We start from the raw sequence: 21,441 nt of genomic DNA on the forward strand, positions 1-21,441 counted from the left end.
TGCCTGCAAGTTGTTGTGTCTTTCGGCTTTTCCCGGTTAGGGGTCGCCACAGCAGAACTCCGGTCCGCTAATGATTGGCAGTAGATTTTTACATGCCGAGTTGCTGGCCCTGATGCACAACCTTCAACAAAGGTATGCCCATTCATGCATGTCTACACACAGAAGACGCTCTAGCTGAGAATCGACCAGGACAACGTCTTACTGTGAGGCGACAACGCTACCGCAGCACCACCACCGCAGTTTGCCTCCAAGTGTGAGGCAGTATATGTTTCCCAATCCACAGAGGGGTAATTAAAGTGTCTCATGAATAGAGTATTTGGTTTAATGGTGAGTTTCTCTCTTATAGGTCCAGGTATGAGCTATGGGATTCTTGGGACATAGAAGGTGACCTATAGTGTTCTAGGATATGATATGGACATTTATCTCTGGTGATTTGCACATGGATGAATTCAGGGCATCATCCTGTTTAACCAATGTAGAATTATGGTTGCTGATAATATAGAGTGAGTCTCCTCCATCTTTTGTCTCTGTCTGTGCAGCTAATGGTCTAAATGTGTAGAAGGCACTGTAGCCTTGCACTGCCAAAGTATTTCATTCAGATTTAAACTGTCTCAGTATATTCTCCAAAGTGAGGAGAGCTTGTAGGGTGTAGACTTTCTTATTTAAGCTGCTAGTACTGAGCATTAACACCTTTAGGTTTCCTTGGATTTTATTTGCTATATCAGTAAGTTTGTCAATTTGGCATTGCCTGAAAAAGGCTGTAAGAGGAAGTGGGTAAAGTTTTAGCCAATATTCGGAATCCTAGGAGAGACAGGAGCAGGCAACCCTTTGCAAAGCAATATGGTTTGTTAACAATGTCTTCCCATGCTGACAAATACTGAATCCCCCTGGAAAGACACCAGAAACTAAGCCAATCATTGAAGTAAATCATATTTTGTTTGTACTCTGCCATCATCCTAGGTGAAGGTAGAATGCTGCTTAATGCAAGCTACATAAATGCCTGAGACACACATGTCTAGCCTGTATCAATAGACAAGGACCCCCTACATTTTAAAAAATAAAAGATTGTCATAGACTACATCCATATGAACTGGAGACCAAGTATAAGGATTTTTTGAGTTTAGCGCATTCAGTTTTAATATATTCAACAGAATTTCGTCAGAACTAAATACACTGTCACATAGGTCTTTTAAATGCATTACAAAGCAACCACATAACACATTAAGAAAATAAATTAGATCATAAAAACAAGTAATTTAAATAAAAGTTATTATTTATAATTTATATAAAAAGCTACTTAAAACAATCAAATATTTTGTGCATGTAGAGTGCATTTGATATTAACAAATTCCATTCAGTCCAGGAAATTTTTCTACAGACAGAATGATCTGCAATTTCTCTTCTTTGCATTCCAGTGTATTATTATAATCACCAATAAACAAATCACCATTTATGTGATTGATCTCAAAAAATGAGAACTTTTTAAAATGTTTATAGCTGCCAGCATGTTTGGGCAAAGCATTACTGACATCTTTGTGTTTTTATGGCTAACACACGTTCATAAATTCTGTTAGAACATTCTTGTGGTTTTACCCGCATAGATGTTCTCACAGGAATTACAATTGGCCAAAAATATCACTCCTTCAGATCTTCAGGAATACCTCTTACTCGCATTAATTTACTTTCCATTATGTCTTAAAATAATACTAATCCCTGTATTTACGTATTTACAATGTTTACATTTGTAGCAGGAATGATCATGTAAATGGTAAAAGGATAGCCGTGGGAATTGGCTTCTCTTCTGACAGTGGTTCAGGGAGCTCTTAAATCATCCACTGGTATCAATTGCAGAAGCTGGTGTCATCTGAGGAACACTTCAGAGTGGCTCCTGGCATGGCCTGTCAAATCATATGACTGGCAAGCCTTGATCATTGGGCCACCAAAGCTGCAGCCAGCCTACGGTGTCAGTCAGGGAACTGACTGATAGATGTGTATTGCCCTCTGGGCATGCTTGGCATCCTTCCATATCCTGTGCCCTATCCCCATACAGGTTCCCCTTCCTATTGCATCATTCCCCATACCCTGATTATTGTGCAATATGCTCCAGCGCTAGCTGTTCACCCTCTGTTAGCCTGTGTCCATCCCGTTATCCCAACTTTTCCATGTGCACTGCTCCTACCTGTGCCTTCATGTAATGCTTACTAGCCCTTCTACCTTTGCATCTGCCTCTATGCCTTTCTCCAGCATTCCCCTCAACTCTTCCTCTTTATATATTGAAAAATGTCATTCTACCCCACATGCCTTAAGGTTATCCATGCCTGTTTTCCTCTGATTGTAATTTTGCACTTTCCTACCTTCATTTCTCCCTCCTTTAATTCCTTATTCATGTAAGGATTAGGTGAAAAAAGTGCATGCAGTGGATTCATTTGGCTTATCCCATCTGTTACTTTCCTAGTCGCAATTATAGTTAAAACTTTTGATCCCTTTGAAGTAGTCACTTTTATTCCAACTTTTTGGATTACAAGTTGTGTGGATGGGGCAGCTGTGAAAAGTACTTACCAAATAACATGTCTTACCACTACACCTGTCTATGTCAGAGGAAGACAATTAACACACTATTCATTTTCAGATAAGACTGTAGCCCAGTTCCCTGATATAACATTCCATCTAGATGAAAAAAACAAACAAAAAAACATTTACCATTCATTAAGTTAATCTGGATATGGGAGTTACTGTACTAAATCCAGACTAAATTGCCAAGTGACAGACACATAAACCTTCATAGAATAGCAGGTTTCAAAACAAAAAAAAGTAATGTAGTAACTTAAGCAGCATTAGGAAGGAAGAGTATCGCAACTAGTTTGAGATGTAGCTGATATTTGGTGACTTTTCCACTCGTATACAATGAATAATAGATTGGTGGATTACTATACAATCACAACTGGTTACTTTTCTGCACATCATACATAGACTTCTACATGACAGCATTTTTGCCGTCTACACACACCACTGTGCTCTATTCTGAGGAGTTTTTTTCTACACTGTTGTGCAGAATGGTGGAGTAAGCATATATGACATTTGGGGGTGGGATCATCACCCCACTTTGAGGATATAGTGATGCATGGTTCCCTGCAACAAAAAAAATATCATAACAAGCGGTCATGCACAGGATGCATATGATTTACAAAATCCAGACTCCATGATGAAAGATGGCCAAGAAGCTTGATCAGTCATGCTATATAATGACCATACAGTGAGCTGCTACATATGATAATGAGGCAAAACAAAATGGCAGAGTGACAGAGTGATTCAGAAACACATATATGTCACACAACAGAGCTGCACTCACTGTATACACATGGCTAAATGCTCGTGATCAAACTGAGTAAATTACTAAGTAATGTTAGGGGTTTTTGCATCTTTAGCAAATGTATATCTCCAAGAGCCTGCTATCATTGCTGTTGTGCACAATGGTGCTCAATATTGACCCCAGCAGTGTAGGGTCAGCTGACCGTGCATAACATTTCATGGACCCCACAATGCCAACATTGTGGACCAGTGCCATGCTGATAGGGATGCCAGTCAAAAAACTGAAGACGTGTTATCCTAGTCTTCAGCCCAATCTGAGTCATGGAGTATCTATCCTAGTGGATACTATATATGTATGTATAAATATATATATATATATATATATATATATATATATATATATATATATATATATATATGTATAGGTTCATAGGTAAATACTAGGCCCAAAGGCATTCATAAGCCTAGCCGGAATGTGCTGGCTTTCGCCACCCCCTTAGATTAGTTCCCTGTGCCTCTGTCCAGCAGAGCCCATTGAAGTGATCCCTGGGATAAACTTTCTGTTTCCCATCCACTCATCAAGGTTTCTCTTGAAGAGGGTTAGCGAGGAGCTCTGCCTAATGTAGATTGGAATCTTGTTCCAGAGCATGGGAAGTCTCTGGGACAGGAATCTATCCCTCCAGCATGTCCTATTTAATGTTGTGGTGAGGTTTAGATCCCTGGAGTGTGTGGCTCGAGGGGCTATGGTTTTCTTTAGGTGGAGCATGTCCATCAATTCTGGGTTGGACATTGCCTTGTATGTCAGGCAGAGATCACCTCTGAGTAGGCGGTAAGCAACCAAGTACAGCTGGAGTTTCTTCAGTCGAGCTGCATAGGGCATCTGCTTGAGGCTAGTGATCCTCTTGGTGAGGTACTTCTGTGGTTTTTCCAGTTGTTGCAGGTGTCTTGTAAGGTACATCCCAAATGGAGCACTGTACTCTATGGTGGGTCTGATGAGTGATGCGTAGAGGGGCCCAATGACCTCTTTCGATCTGGATGCAGACCCTTTTGTGATTAGGTGGGCCACATAGAAGGAATTTCTAACAACTCTGGCAATGTGATTATCAAAGGAGAGGTTACTATCTACTTGAGTCCCCAGATCCCTTATTATGTCTTCTATATTTAGGGGGCTACCACCTATGTGATAGTTTGTGGGTACTTTGTTTTTTTCCAAAGGGGATGACTATGCACTTTTTGGCATTTAGCTTGAGGCCATGGTTTTGACACCAGGTATCTGTCTCAGTGAGACCCTTTTGGAGGATGTCTGTGTCAGCTGGAGAGTAATTTATAGCCCCTAGTTTGCAGTCATCTGCGAACTTGGACAGCCATAGTCCTCCTGTGCTTGCCTGTACCTCTGAGAAGTATATGACGAACAGAAGGGGTCCTAGGACTGAGCACTGGGGAATGCCACTTGTAACCGGTTTAGAGTCAGATCTAGCTCCTGCAACTCTTACCATGTGGGTTCTGTCCATGAGCCAGTTGGCAACCCATCTCGTGACATAGGGGTTTATGTTCAGGCTGGTGAGCTTATCTATAATAAAAATTGAAAAAAGAAAAAAAAACACGCCGTAGTACAACACTGTTAGTAAAAGATTAAGCGCTTTTCGTTTATTGCAATGAATAAACTTCTTCAGATCAATTAAAAACAGGAAGTCACAGTTTAAATACTCACTTAATAAGTTTAAAAAGGTCAATTACATACTTAAAGTGATAGCACACTTACAAAACTTAGCCTACTATAAAGCACAACTAAACCAAACGCTGTTTAAAGAAACTCGTAAAACACAAACATTATGAAGCAATAATATCGATGTCTGACCTACTACAACAAATTCTAAGTAGGCTATAGAAAAATAAAATAAAAAATAAAAAACAAACTAGTATTCGTAATCTAAAATTGTATACTAGTGACTATATTAGCACACTAAATGAGCATGACATGGCACTAACAATATACCAAACAAAACAATATGATAGAGAAATACAAAACACAATAAAGTAGTACTATAGGAACGAAGTTACTCAACAACAAAACATAGCTTAAATCATAGCGCTGTGTAAGAACTTATACACAGCCTACCTACAGAGACTCCTAAGTTTAAGAGCACTACTAAGAGAACAATTCTCATTAAGTCCTGGTGCACTATATGCATTAAGTCTAATTTGCCACTCCAGCTCTCGCTCTTCTAACTTGATTGGGAGCGGGGCACCCCTAAAATCTTGTGTGATTTGATCAATAATCATGAATTTAAACGAATGGTTAAGAAACAGTGAAGTATGCTTAGCTAAAGCATTATCTAATTTCTGCTTCCTAATCGCATAGATGTGTTCATATATGCGTTCACGTAGGCGTCGTTCGGTTTTGCCCACGTAAAAAGCCGGGCAAATTTGACACATGGCTAAGTAGATCACTAATCTTGAGTTGCAATTAGCTCTAATATTCAATTTAAATTCATGATCATGCACTTTAAATCTATTGGCTTCTATAATGTGTTGAAAGTAGTTGCATGCCTGACATTTAAACATTCCGACTGTCAAAGGCTTATAACCTTATGCCGTTCCAGGAGGGCTTTAAGATTTCTAGCCTTTCTATAAATGACAAGAAGATGGTTGCCAAGTTTTTGATAAATAATGTTGTCATTTCTGAGTAGCTCCCAATTTTTGCGTAATGTCTGAACACAATCATAACTGTTCAGACTGTAAGTGGTTGTGAATGAGACCCCAGGACTATCGGATGAGAACTTATTCAAATGCTTGTTCTCCAAGTCTATGCTCGGTAGTACAAAGTTGTTAATATGAGCCGAATCACCATTCAGAATCGGTTCATAAAAGTGGTATCGATGCTTAATTGCAACTTCTTCTATAATGGCATCAAGCAAAACCGAGATTTTAGGGGTGCCCCCACTCCCAATCAAGTTAGAAGAGCGAGAGCTGGAGTGGCAAATTAGACTTAATGCATATAGTGCACCAGGACTTAATGAGAATTGTTCTCTTAGTAGTGTTCTTAAACTTAGGAGTCTCTGTAGGTAGGCTGTGTATAAGTTCTTACACAGCACTATGATTTAAGCTATGTTTTGTTGTTGAGTAACTTTGTTCCTATAGTACTACTTTATTGTGTTTTGTATTTCTCTATCATATTGTTTTGTTTGGTATATTGTTATTGCCATGTCATGCACATTTAGTGTGGTAATATAGTCACTAGTATACAATTTTAGATTACGAATACTAGTTTGTTTTTTATTTTTTATTTTTTATTTTATTTTTCTATAGCCTACTTAGAATTTGTTGTAGTAGGTTAGACATCGATATTATTACTTCATTATGTTTGTGTTTTACGAGTTTCTTTAAACAGCCTTTGGTTTAGTTGTGCTTTATAGTAGGATATGTTTTGTAAGTGTGCTATCACTTTAAGTATGTAATTGACCTTTTTAAACTTATTAAGTGAGTATTTAAACTGTGACTTCCTGTTTTTAATTGATCTGAAGAAGTTTATTCATTGCAATAAACTAAAAGCGCTTAATCTTTTACTAACAGAGTGTGCGCCACTCTGTGCTAAACAGTCACAGCCCTTAAGGCCAAACAACATGCCAGACACACTTGTAATAGGTGACTCCATAGTCAGGCACACTGACGTCCTGCTCACCAGACTGAACAAGGAGAGGGTCACAGTAAGCTGCCTGTCGGGAGCTAGAATCCGCCACATAACACAAGCACTCAGGTCACTCCACAGCAAGTACAAATATGACTCAGTCATTGTACATGCAGGTGTGAACGACCTGAGACGTACCTCCCTGGACTACATGAAAAGAGACATAGAGGAGCTCTCTGATTATGTAGCCCAGGCCGGTATGACCCTGACCCTGAGCAGCATCTTACCCTCACCAAGAATGATGCCACAGTACAAAGACAAAATGATCAGTTTTAACAATTGGCTTAATTACTGGTGTCATTCTAAGGGGATCCAGTGTCTGTCTGCTTGGGATGACATGCTTGACAAGCCACGCTGCTGCAAGGGATGGTTTGCACCTGTCACCCTGGGCTTCTGGATATTGGCCAAGGCTCCTGCCACCCCATAGTGCCTTTTTAGGCAAGGCTCAAATGACAAACCTACCTCCCTAGAAAACACAAGTGGAAAAAACTAAGGGTAATGCTGCTCAATGCCAGAAGTCTAAACGTCAAGATGCACGCCCTCGAAGCCCTCCTCAGTATGGAGAACATTGATGTCTGTGCAGTGACTGAAACCTGGTTCAAGGCTCCTGAGAGCACCCCAGCACTATCAGGTTTTACCTCATATCATGCTTTCCGGCCCCAAAACTTGGACAGAACCACAAAAGGAGGGGGAGTATCCATTTTCATCAAAGATACCCACACCTCCAGGTTAGTGGCAACGCACGAAGCATCGGAAACTATCTAGGTGCAACTAACCATAGGCAAAACTGCCTTACAGTTTGTAGCATGCTACAGACCACCCTCTCAAACTCAGGAACCCCACACAGCCTTCCTGAAGACACTGGAGAGTATGAATGTCTCTCCAAATACCATCATTTTGGGAGACTTCAACTACCCAAACATAGACTGGGAACATTACTCAAGCCCCAACACTCTAGTCCAAAGGTTCTTAGAATTCATAAACTCAAATGCAATGGAACAACTAGTCACCATTCCCACAAGAGGAGACAATATACTAGACCTGATCATCACAAACATGGGGACAAAATGCTCCACACGGAAGTACATCCCTCTTTGGTAAGATCAGACCATAAATTAATCTCACTGGAAATCCACATCCGCCCCCACCCCTGCACAAAGACCACAGTGAAGAACTTCTCAAAAGCAAACTTCACACTTCTTAAGACTGAAGTGGTATCTTTCAAGGCCCCTGGGCCAGTGGAAACCACAACCCACACTGCTGATTCCTTTGCAAATGCCTTCTATGGGCACCTTCAAGAATGCATGGATCATGCAATCCCAAATAAAACCAAGACCCATTCTCCCAAAGGCAGGCGACCGGTCTGGTGGACCCCAGCCATAAACAAACTTTACAACAGAAGGAGGAAGCTACTACATGACAGAGCAAAATCCCTAAAAGGAAAGGCATCTCTGATCAGTACTAGCAAAAACTACGATCACTCATAAAATCATCCAAGGCCAACTTTGAGAGAAAAATCGCAAATGACACAAAAGACAATCACAAGGCCTTCTTTAACTATGTTAGAAACCTGGGTGGAAACTCCCAGATATGCTCAGAGTTAGTCCAAAATGACACAAAATACACTGAACCCACTGACATTGCCAACATTCTGGCAGACAGGTTCAGTGCAAATTTCTCCTCCCCCCCCCAAAAGGAGAAATAACTATCCCAGCAGAGTGTAGCCTCCCTAACATCTCAGATGCCCAGGTGAGAGCCGCCCTCTCTAAAGCTAAAAACACAGCATCAATGGGACCGGATGGTGTCCCAGGCTGTGTGCTACATGAACTCCAAGAGGAACTAAACCCACACATAAGGCTGCTGTTTAATCTTAGCCTTACCACAGGATACGTACCCAAAGAGTGGCGTACGGCAACAGTGGTCCCACTTCACAAAGGCGGTGCTTCTATGGACCCTGGAAATTACCGCCCCATAAGCCTGATGAGCCTGGTCTGCAAAGCTATGGAGAGGATAATTATGGAACTCATAAACAAAGACATTGGGGACCTACAGACATTGGATCCTACCCAATTTGGCTTTGTCAAGGGCAGATCCTGCCTTCTGAACTTAGTCGACTTTTTTGAAACAGTCACTAAGGCCATTGATGAGGGTAAGGCAGTTCACACAGCCTACCTTGACCTTGCAAAAGCCTTTGACACAATACCCCACTCGGGCATCATAGACAAACTCACCAGCTTAAATGTAAACCCATATGTCACAAGATGGGTTGCAAACTGGCTCAAGGACAGAACCCACAGGGTCAGAGTTGCTGGAGCTATGTCAGACTCTAAGCCAGTCACAAGCGGTGTCCCACAGGGCTCAGTCCTGGGACCCCTCTTGTTCGGCATTTATTTTTCCGAGGTACAGGCAAACATAGGAGGATTGTGGCTGACAAAGTTCGCAGATGACTGCAAACTGGGCCATAATTGATACTCCAGCGGACACAAACATCCTTCAGAGAGGCCTCATAGAAATGGATAATTGGTGCCAGAGCCATGGCCTTAAGCTAAACGCCAAAAAATGTATAGTCATACCCTTTGGGAAAAACAAGGTACCGACAAATTACCACATAGGCGGTAATCCATTAAGTACGGAAGAGGTAATCAGGGACCTAGGGACCCAGGTTGACAGTAACCTCTCATTTGACACTTACATTGCCAAAGTGGTTAGGAAGACCTTCTATATTGCCCACCTTATCATGAAGGGTTTCACATCTAGATCAAGAGAGGTCATTGTGCCCCTGTACTCTTCTCTTATCAGGCCAATGATTGAGTACAATGCCCCATTTGGGATGTATCTCACCCGACACCTGCAGCAGTTGGAAAGACCCCAAAAGTTCCTCACCAAGAGGATTAAGGGTCTTAAACATATGTCATATACTGCCCGACTGAAAAAACTCCAGCTCTATTCAGTCGCATACCGCCTACTCAGAGGTGATCTGTGCCTGATGTAAAAGGCCATGTCCAATCCTGAATTAATGGACATGCTCCACCTCAGAAAATCTAAATCCATCAGAGCCATGAGAACAAGTGACTTAAACCTCAACACAGAAATAAATAGAACGTGCTGGAGGGACAGATTCATAACCCAGAGGCTCCCTACACTCTGGAACAGAATCCCAGTCCATGTTAGGCAGAGCCCCTCAATGACTCTATTCAAGAGAAATCTCGATGAGTGGATGGGAGATCATAGGTTTACCCCGGGGGTCATCTCTTTGTCACTACTAGACAGAGGCATAGTAAACTAAACCCTGAAAGGGCATAGTATTCTCATCCTAAGGGGTGGTGTAAGCCACATACACTCTGGCTAGGCTTATAAATGCCCTAGGGCAGATAGCCTAGTACGAACCTATGAACCTATGAACAGTGTTGTACTACGGCATGGTTCTTTTTCTTTTTTCGATTTTCAGTAGTTCGTTTTTGCCTGTGTTCTTTGCCAGCTTATCTATAATACCTGAGTGGGGGATGGTGTTGAAGGCCTTTGCGAGGTCTAGGTAGGCTGTGTGGACCACCTTTCCCTCATCTATAGCCTTGGTAACTGTCTCAAAGAAGTCCACCAGGTTTAGGAGGCATGATCTTTCCTTAACAAAGCCGAACTGGGTAGGGTCCAGTGTTTGGAGGTTCCCAATGTCTCTGTTAATGAGATCCATGATGATGCGCTACATAGCTTTGCAGACCAAGCTAGTCAGGATTATAGGGTGATAGTTCCCGGGGTCTGTTGTGGCTCCACCTTTGTGGAGTGGAATAACCATTGCTGTGCGCCACTCTGTGGGTACATAGCCTGTGGAGAGGCTGAGTTTTAGGTGAGGGGTTAGTTCATCTTTGAGCTTGTGTAGGATGCAGCCTGGGACACCATCTGGTCCCACTGATGCTGTGTTTTTGGCTTTGGATAGGACTGTTTTAACCTGAGTGTCTGTGATTTCAGGGACACTACATTCTTCTGGTATAGTTATCGGCCCTTTTGGGGGTGAGAGGGGGGTGAAGTTTGCACTGAACCTGTCTGCCAGGATGTTGGCTATATCAGTCTGTTCAGTGTATTTTGTGACATTCTGCACTAACTCCTAGCAGACCTGAGCATTGCCACTTAGATTCTTGACATAGCTAAAGAATTCCTTGTGGTTATCTTTGGAGTCCATGGAAATTTTTCTTTCGAAGCTAGCCTTGGATGATTTTATGAGGGAACGTAGTTTCTTGTTGATACTGATCAGGGATGTCTTCCCTTCTTGGGATTTTACTCTTTTCTGTACTAGTTTCCTCCTTCTATTGTATAGCTTGTTTATGGCAGGGGTCCACCAGACTGGTTTTCTTTTCTTGGAGGAGTGAGACTTGGTTTTGTTTAGGATAGCATGATCCATGCATTTTTGTAGGTGCCCGTAGAGTGCATTAGTAAAGGATTTTGCAGCTTGGACAGCATTATCCTTTAGCATGGGAGCTTTGAAACTTCCCACCTCGGTCTTAAGTAACGTGAAGTTTGCTTTTGAAAAGTTTTTCACAGTGGTTTCTTTGACCAGGGGTGGTGGTGGAATGTGGAGATTCAGAGTGATTAGTTTATGGTCAGATCTAACCAACGAGGGGTTGACGTCTGGTGTGGAACACCGGTCGCCCGTGTTGGTAATGACCAGGTCCAATATGTTGTCACCTCTGGTGGGGGTGTTGACCAGTTGATCCAGGGCATTTGAGTTTATAAATTCTAGGAAATGCACAAGAGAAAAAAATCTTCACCTGGATACTGCAGCCAACGATGTAAATTTATAAATATCCAAAGAAAAACACTTTGGTAGCACACAGCAGGTACGTTGGCAAAAGTACGTTCAATATAATAGAACACAGAGAAAGTAAGTGCTTTCGTGGGCAACTCCTGCTTCATCAGACTAACATTAAACAGGTTTAACAAAACATTTTAATAGACTCATAAGTCACATAGCAACCAATAAAAACAAGACATAAAAACATGTGAAGTGCAAATTAAAGTGCTAGCACACCAAGGTGCTAATTTTATAAAATGGTGGCACAAAATATCCAAAATAAGTATAACCTAGGCAAGAAGTATACATGCAACTGAGATTTTACAGATATAAACATCATAAAAATGGCAGTTTATGTGCATACTTTGTGCAGATGGAATAAGTTTTATAGAGATAAAGGGGACAGTGGACTTGCAGGTATTGATACACACAAATAAATATAAATACCTGGGGCATCTGAAGTGGATTTTCTCTGGGACCTATGTAGCTCTGCCTCAATGTCCAGCACAGCACTGCACTACATTGAACTACACTGTATGACCCTATAGGGATGTCACTCAGTTTTACAGAGGCCAGTGACTCTTCCATCTCTGTGAGATATGGTAGACTTAATGCCCCCCAACTTGTCCTATATTCCTGTATCAGGATTTCTGCTGCTTGTATGGTACCCCATATCATACTGGTGGCCCTGTGGCATACTATCATGTTATCACAAACCTGCCTACTAACTGCATTAACATTGGTTACAGTCTCATCCCAGGCTAGACACAGTAGGGCTGGTCAGCTGCATGCAGGCCAGAGAGCTGTCTGCCATTGAGATGGACTGCCTGGAGTATGGCCTCATTCTCTACATTAGATAATTTTGCCTTTTTTTAATTTTCCAAGTCTTTTGGGTTTCTAATACCATGATGGGAATGCACCCCATTCCTAAGTCAAAATATGATCAAAGTTCGTGAAATTAGTAATGTTTCAATCTTTGATGTTAGCCAGAAGTGCTCTTCCCAGCACCCGCAATGTGCCCAGTAATGATTCCTTCTACAATTCATATGGAGTTACATGTATATGTAATATATCTAAATATGACTGTAAATTATTTTTACACATCATCATGGACCTAATAAACAAGGATATAGGGAATCTCCAAACTCTGAATCGTACACAGTTTGGTTTTGTGAAGGGTAGATCATGCCAGCTCAACTTAGTTGACTTCTTTGAGTCAGTCACCAGAGCTGTGGATGAAAGCAAAGTGGTTCATGCAGCCTACCTTGATCTGGCCAATGCCTTTGATACCATTCCCCACTCAGGAATCAGAAAAACTCGCTAAAAGGCATCAACCACTATATCACAAGGTGGGTTGCAAACTGGCTCTCAGGTAGAACCAACAGTATGAAAGTCGTTGTCTCCAAGTCAGACTGCCGACCAGTCACAAGTGGAGTCCCACAGGGTTCGGTCCTGGGTCCTCCCCTGTTCGGTATCTACTTCTCTGAATTTCAGGCCAACACAAAGGGACTCTGGTTGATAATGTTCCCAGATGATTACAAGTTGGGAGCTATTATTAACTACCCAAGTGATGTTGACATCCTACAGAATGGCCTCACTGAAACCAGCAACTGGTGTCAGAACCATGGCCTTAAGCTCAATGCCAAAAAATGTGTCATCATCCCCTTTGGGAAAAACATGGTTCCCATGAATTATCACATCAGTGGTAGTCCACTGAACACAGAAGGCGTTATAAGAGATCTGGGAACACAGGTTGACAGCAACCTCTCCTTTGACCACCACATTGCCACTGTGGTCAGAAAGTCCTTATATGTGGTTTTGCATCCAGGAAAAAAGAGGTCATTGTCTCCCTCTACTCTTCCCTCATTAGGCCAATCATTGAGTACAATGCCCCAATTGGCATGTATCTCACTAAACACCTGCAACAACTGGAGAGGCCACAAAAGTACCTCACAAAGAGGATCCGAGGCCTTAAACATTTGTCCTATATGGACAGACTCAGAAAACTCTTAACTATTCTCTGTCTCATCACCTACTTAGAGGTGATCTCTGCTTGACTTACAAAGCCATGTCTGACCCAGTTCTGTTATAAATGCTACATCTAAAGAAATCCCAATCCCTCCACACCACAAGCTCCAGCGACCTCAACCTCATTACAACAACCAACAGAACATGCTGGAGGGACAGGTTCATAACCCAGAGACTGCCCATGCTATGGGATAGACTTTCCATACATGTCAATCAGAGCACCTCACTGGCCCTCTTCAAGAGAAGTCTTGATGAGTGGATGGGAAATAGAAAATTCACCCCAGGGGTCACGCCAGTGGCTTTACTCGTCAGAGGCACTGGGAACTAAGGTCGGGTGGCACGATGCCAGGGTAATCCTGCTCCAGGGCCATTAGCATAGTACATAGGTTCATAGGTTAGTACTAGGCTAACTGACCTTGCGAGCCATTTTAAGCCTAGCCAATTATCGCTTGTGAAACTCAAACCCTGCACCTTGTGTTTGTAAGGCAAACACCTTAACCATTAGACCAGCCTCCCACCCCAAAAGCTTCACTTGTACCAAGATTATATTACCCCAGATGGGACTCGAACCCACAATCCCTGGCTTAGGAGGCCAATGCCTTATCCATTAGGCCACTGGGGCCTGACAGTTGGGAACACAGGTTGAACCTGTGAACCTATAAGACCTCTTGCTCCTACTATTATTGGAACTGTCCAGGTATATTTCTTATACATTGCCCTCATTTCTGCCTGCAAATCCTGGTATTTTATGACTTTGTGCCTCTGTATATAAGACACTGTAGTCACTGGGTGTAGCAATTTCCATGATCAATATCACTTTTGTCTTCTTTTCATGGACAACTGTATCTGGTTTTCTAACATCTATCTTTTGAACTGGTGGTAATGGGAGATCCCATGTGATATAAACTTCATCATTTTTTATGATGATTTGTGGCTCATGTTTCCAGTGTTTTTCATTTACTTCAATATTTTAGTGTTTGCACAATCATGTCTGTTTCTCCCATGTGTTCAATGGACTTTGTAAACCAGAATGTATGTAGTCACTATCTTGGGCTGCCAATAATAACCTTAAGCTTTTTGATTTAAATTCACCTCTCCTTAACCATTGCTATGTTTGATCCTGATCAACATGAGGTTGTTACAACAGCTTTCTGTACTTGCAACTATATTTATGCATTTTCCACATTTCTTGCCTTCTCATCTGATCTTTCACCTTATATTCTTTCTTTTTTTTTTGGTACATTCGGTTGCTGCCTGATTTTTATCTACTTCTGGTTTAATTTCCCTTCCCGCTTGACACTGATATGCTTTTGCTAAACTAAGCAGAGAAGTCATCTTAGACTTATTCTCCTCATGTTTTAAAACTTTCACTACATTTGAGTCTTGTGAGGTCAGCAGACATGTATGCAGTCCTACTACTGCAGAACTATACATGTAATCAGTTTTGATGAGGCCCATACTTCCTTCAGAACAGGGAATATATAGTCTTGGTATGCACTGATTTTTATAAATCATTTGATGAGCGTGAAGCATCCTTGTTTTCCTGTCCAACCAATTTAACACCTTTTTTGACCAGTCAGTCTCAGGACAGGAAGAGCAAATTGATTTATAGCATGGGCTTTGTTCCTAGATGTCAATGTTCTTTTCAGTATTAATTTTAGTCTTAAAAAATATTTTATTCACATTTGTTCATGTTTTATCATTGATCCTCCATCAATTCCCAAATATTTATAAATTCCCTCTTGCTCAAGTTCTTTATATCACATTTCTGTCCCAGACTGATGTTTTCTTGGTGCTGCAGCTTTCCTGACTTAAAGGTTGTTTTTGTACATTTATCAAGACCAAATGACATTCTTAAATCATCTGAAAAAGTTTGGGCTACTTGCAATGTGTTTTCAGTTCCTCATCTCATGGACTACACAGTTTTAAATCATCCACAAAAATAAGATGGGAAATCTTTGCATGGGAGCCAAATTGCAGCCATGAACTAATCTGTTAAGTAAACAGCTTAATGGGTTAAGGGTAAGGCAAAACAGCAACAGTGACAGTCACCTTGGAATATCCCCCTTTGAATTTTTATCCCTGGAATAATACTTTGTCCTTTATCGTGGCTTACCTGAAAAGTGGTTTACCTGTGTTTCATGGTCGCTGTAATGTAATCGATCAGGATAGGGTGTATCTTATACATTTTTTAAACACTCTTTTATCCACAAATGTAGGATACTATCAAATGCTTTTTTGTAGTCTATCCATGCCATACTTAGGTACTTCCTCTTTTCACAGTTCTCCATTATGACTTTGTTTAACAATAACTGATCCTTTGCTCCATATGACTTTCCTTTGTTACTCTTTTGTTCTATAGTCATGATTAAGTTTTCTTCTAAATGAATATAAACTCTGTCAGCATCAATTCCAGTGCATATTTTATATGTCATGGGAAGGCACGTTATTGGTCTATAGTTTTTAGCATAGGTTGCATGTTCGCTCTTAAGTAGGAGTATTGTTTTTCCTGTTGTTAACTAGGCTGGTGTCTGTTTGGGGTGCACAAATAAATAGTTCTTACTCATGGCTAAATCTTCATGCAAAGATGTTAATACTTTTAGCCAGAAGTTAGGTACTGCATCTGGGCTTGGGATATATCTCTTATATGTGGATGCTGATGTCTCAGCAGATGCATTACTCTGTTTCTGCTTGGCCTGTTTTTTGGGCATTGCTCCATTAGTATAGGCAATAGTGGCATTAACAGCCTTTTCCTGCATTTACACCACTAATATACTCCACAGCCACTTAGAATGCAGTTTTTGTGGTTGACAGTTACATATGTGTATCTACACCCTTTAATGTCAGGCATCTAGATTTACTGAGTAGATGTCCCCCACAAAACAGTCACAGAAGTACAGTTGACCGAGGACACATTACTGCTGCTATCATTGTTACAAATAGTTTTACTACTGAGATATGTGTAATGCTTGTAACACTAAAATTGTGTTAAACAGTGGTCTGAGTATGAGCTCAGGAGTGTGTCTTCCTGAAGCTTAAGGAGCATGCAGCCAAGTAGTTGCAGTGCTTTGCATTGTTGCCTCACAGCAAGAGGTTCTCCAGTTCAGTTCTCAGCTGGGGTGCCTTCTGTGTGTTGTCTGCATGTCCTCCCTGCATTCATGTGGGTTTCCTCTAGGTGGTCCAGTTTCCTCCCACATTACAAAGACATGTGTCTGGAGTGTGTCTCCCTGGGCCTCTGCTGAAAATTGAATTGTTCCAAGTCGGACTTTCCTGGTAAACAAGTGTTAAAGAAATTATATTGACTAAATCTCAAAACACCTTAGCCAACACATTTGAAAGTACTGACAAACTTATATCCTTTATTGCCCACAGGCTGAATAGCAGTTAAAAGCAGGCAGGTGCTAGTGAATGGAATTTTTAGAAGTAATGCATATCTGAAAAGCAGATACATTTTTGTACCTTTTCCAAGTCACCTTATGCAGAAACCAAATTCCAAGCTCCAGTGGTTTCTTCCATAGAGAGATGAGAGTCTGTCTGTCGTCAGGCTTATATCATATTGATTCACATGGCTGGGTGCAATGATTATGTTAGTGAGAGCTCATTATTGTTTCTGAATTGTGCAATTTGTGTGACAAGAAAACCTGCTAACCGTTGTGCTGATATCTCCTTAATGCCATGCACATGCATGGGTTCCCACAGGCAGCACTGAGTACACGTGGCCCAGGCCATGCTTTCAGGGGGGAAATGTAATTCCATATTTTACTGTCTGTACATAGAATCACTTTAGTGACTGATCTCTTGACAGCATATAGAGGTATTTATGATTGCCATGTTTCACAACTTAAAATGCCATTTTGAACTATAATAATACCTATACGTACCAAGTTTGACATGTGTTACACAAATGGGGTGCCTGTCAATGCTCATCAGTGAGTGGCTGATGGGACATATGAGGCCTGATTTGGACATCAATTCTTTGCCATGTTTCTTTGAGTTTCTTTTCAACTCTAATGAAGTCCTTTATGATTTGAAAGATAACTGGTTAACTCCTTTAGGGCTAATGAATCAGAAATCTCAGAAACATTGCAAAGATCATTTTATCTGTTTTGTTATAGCATTAAACATAGATAAGAGAGCCACAGTATTGTATAATAAAAGTGTTGTATTTTATCACTATATTCACAGCTGGCTAATTATATGGTAACCATTTGGAATTCCAGGACTTGGCATTGCCAAGTCACAGAAAGTGGAGACTGAATAATAAAAAATTTGAACATGCATACATTGTCCAACATTACCCTTTTTAAGAAGAGTAGCATAGCTAGAGTGAGACAAGGGGCAGCCTCCCTGGGAGCAAGGTGGTAGGAGGCAAGATCTGCATACCCCAATATGTCTTCAGTGCATTTCCAGCATTCATGTCTGAAGTGAAGCGTTTAGTGCTCCATGTGCGTAAAATGATTTTTTTAAATAAATTAAGTACTTTGGTGCTTGGTGTGTATAAACTGTCGTGCCTGCTGTTTGTTACAATTTTAAATGACAGAAGTTTTCTATATTTTGTTTGTTTTTAACAAAAAAAAAAAAAATGCTATTGCAATCTGTGTACATAAACTGTACCTTTTCGGAGGAGGTATGCCAGATTAGGGAATGGCCCCAGACATCACAACAGCCAGCAACACCTCTGTCTCATAATATTCACTTTTCTCTGGGCTATGGCAACCTCAGAATTGGTAGATATATATATATATATATATATATATATATATATATATATATATATATATATATATATATATATATATATATATATATATATATATATATATATATATATAGGACTACTTCATAACATTGAAATTTCATAACATTGACTTTCATAACATTGAGACCAAAATATCTAAATCCCAAAACACTGAAAACTCAAAATATTGAAAACTCAGAACATTGAAAGTGTGATTCATAATACTGAAAACTACAATGCATATGTAAATAACATCCTCTCTACCTATAACACCACCAAACTAACAAACACACTTTCTACTACATTTCTGCAGGGGGGCAAGCCCCCCATGCACCACCCATGTGGGGGGCTCTGCCCCCACACCCCCCGTAAATTAAATATACCAACTCCAAGATCACACTACAGTGGAAAAAAGTTAATTTCCTAACCTCACTGTTTAGCAGTTGCCACCCTCCACATCAAAAGAAGGCTCTAGTTAAGGGCCAATGTGTCCAGTTAACTAAGATGGTGTCTGATAATAATTTATTCCTAGAACAATGTGATATCTTGAAGGGAATATTAGGAAAAAGTGGTTACCCAGATGTATTTGTTGACTGGATTTTTTGTGAAGTAAAAAGAAAAAGAAATGATGGTATTTATGCACCTATTATTGGTACCATTGTGGCTAGCAGTGAATTAAGCATTATACCTAAGAAGAAAGCTAATGACAGTCAGAATATGTCATGTACTGTACCATTTAATGAAGACTTTTATTCTGTTAGTGGTATAATAAGGAAAAATTGGGATTTTTTTAGAGCTGACCCTGTTTACGTAAAGGTTGTTGGAGAAAAAGCAAATATTGTATATAAAAAAGAAAGCAGCTTTAAACAGCTGCTTGAAAGGGTAGAGAAAAATAAAAACTATAAAGGTGGAAAAATGTCTAAGTGTGGGACTTGTGCCCAATGTATTAATATCTTGGTGTGTAAAAAAGCAAATATTGGGGGACATCTTGAGGTAAATGTCCCTGGAAGATTGTATTGTTACTCTAAGGGAGTGTTAAATGTGCTTTATGTCAGACATTTGATTGTTTTTATATAGCTAAAATTAAAGAGCTCTGAAAGATTGAATTTACCAGAACTTGTGTGACATTAAAAATGAACTCCAAAAATGCAGTTTTTAGACATATTTTTGAGAACAAAAATCATGAACTTAAATTCTGTATTATTGATCAATGGGATTTGGGTCCCAGGGGAAGACCTGAATCAGACTAGTTAGAATATCTTGAATTAAAGTGGATTTTAAGAAGCAATGCTGCAACATATCTGGGTCTCGATGCCCATGTTTCTTTAAGTAGTTTTCTAAGACTAAAAGTTTAACTTTTTATATGCAAAAAGAAATGGCTGTGAACCAGTATTGTAAGAGTTAAATTTACCTTGGTGGGGAACTTTTAATTAATGTGATTTTATGATTAGTTGCTTTGATTGTGAGGGATTGTACTTTCAAAGTTTTATAGTATTTAAACATGCTTGTAGATTGTTTTAGCAATCACCTGAGGAAAAATTCTTTGGAGTCTCCTTGGGGTATAACTATACCTATGCAAACACTTCTTAGGAAAAATCCTAAATTTTCTAGGCTTTGTTGCGCATTTGGGAGATATACATATACCTTCCCGTTGTTTATTTGTAAAGTGCTTATCCATTTTCTCTTCCCAATCCTTTCTACGCTCTGATTTATTCCTATAGTTATCATGCAATATTTTATATGCCCTACTAATTATCCATTTTTAAACAGCAGATTTATTCTAGATTCTACTAAAAACTCTACTAGCGCTGGTCTTTCATTTATGACCCCCTATTTCTTTCTCTTTGCCTATACTCTGATATCAGTCCTTGATAGTGGAGGGCAATCTCTAGCCTGCAGTCCAAATGTGTCCTTGGCTTCTTTCCATTCTATTACCTATCCCTCTCTAATTATCTGATCCCAATACTTTGGTTCCTTTGTCAGTTTTCTCCAATAAATCCCAGCCTCCTCTTGCTTATTTTCTGTACCTCTAGTTGCAGTCAACCCTATTGGCAATATCTGATACTGCTTGACAGTCAATAAGCTATTGATGTGGAGAGAAACATTTGGTTAGGTGTTGTTTTTTTCTTTTTAGTGGAACTATCTCCTGATATTAAAAAAGAAGTCAATAGCAATGTTTTCCTAAACAAATTAAAAACTATATGAACTTTCTGTGTGGTCACTCCCATAGTCCTGGCTTTCCCTTATATATGTAAGTCAACTGTATAACCTGATTTTCCTTTTTCAGTCTCAATATCCAGACTCTCTTTCTATACCTCCCTATATCTTTCCTAATCCCATATTTCCCACAATACTCATTTCCTCTTGTCACTTTCCGTCTTAGCCAACCTCTCCTTTACATCTTCCCTGTCACTAAATATACACATTTAAAAATTCTAACCGCTTCAAATGCCATGTATGTGTTCAGAGTTAAGGCTTATTAATAATGTTGCTGTGAACATAACCTTTTGCTCATAAGGACATTCTTATTTTATATATTTAGGTTGTGGTGTAACTTTCAACAGTTATTATTCTCATACTTTATTGTGAACTCTGACTTTTGTAACTTTAAATTGTGGGTTATTTTCTCCTTAGGCCTTAGTATCTCAGTTAGCAAATGGAAATAAATAAAATACATAAACTATCCCTGTATCCCTGCAGCTACGTTCCTTTTAGTTATAGAATGAGAACTACTTATGATTTTGGTTCAAAATGAAAATGGTCATTGACTAAAATCCATATGATGGAAATGGGAATTGAAGCAATTGTATGACCAGTCGTTATACAGCTGAACATCAGAATACTGAATATTACCCATGAGTGTTATACATGTATGGCACATTTGCTTTAATTTTC

General features: G+C 40.0%; 1 non-coding gene across 1 annotated transcript; it reads right to left on the minus strand.

The window, feature by feature from the left end:
- Window positions 1–14,357: 14,357 nt before the first annotated feature.
- On the minus strand, window positions 14,358–14,430 carry TRNAR-CCU. Its single transcript has one exon. It is a non-coding gene; the product is annotated as a tRNA-Arg (tRNA).
- Between the last annotated feature and the right edge of the window lie 7,011 nt (window positions 14,431–21,441).

This window comes from Protopterus annectens, chromosome 6.part0 (genome assembly GCF_019279795.1).
Source record: "Protopterus annectens isolate FY-2018-M chromosome 6.part0, PAN1.0, whole genome shotgun sequence".
NCBI lineage: Eukaryota > Metazoa > Chordata > Ceratodontiformes > Protopteridae > Protopterus > Protopterus annectens.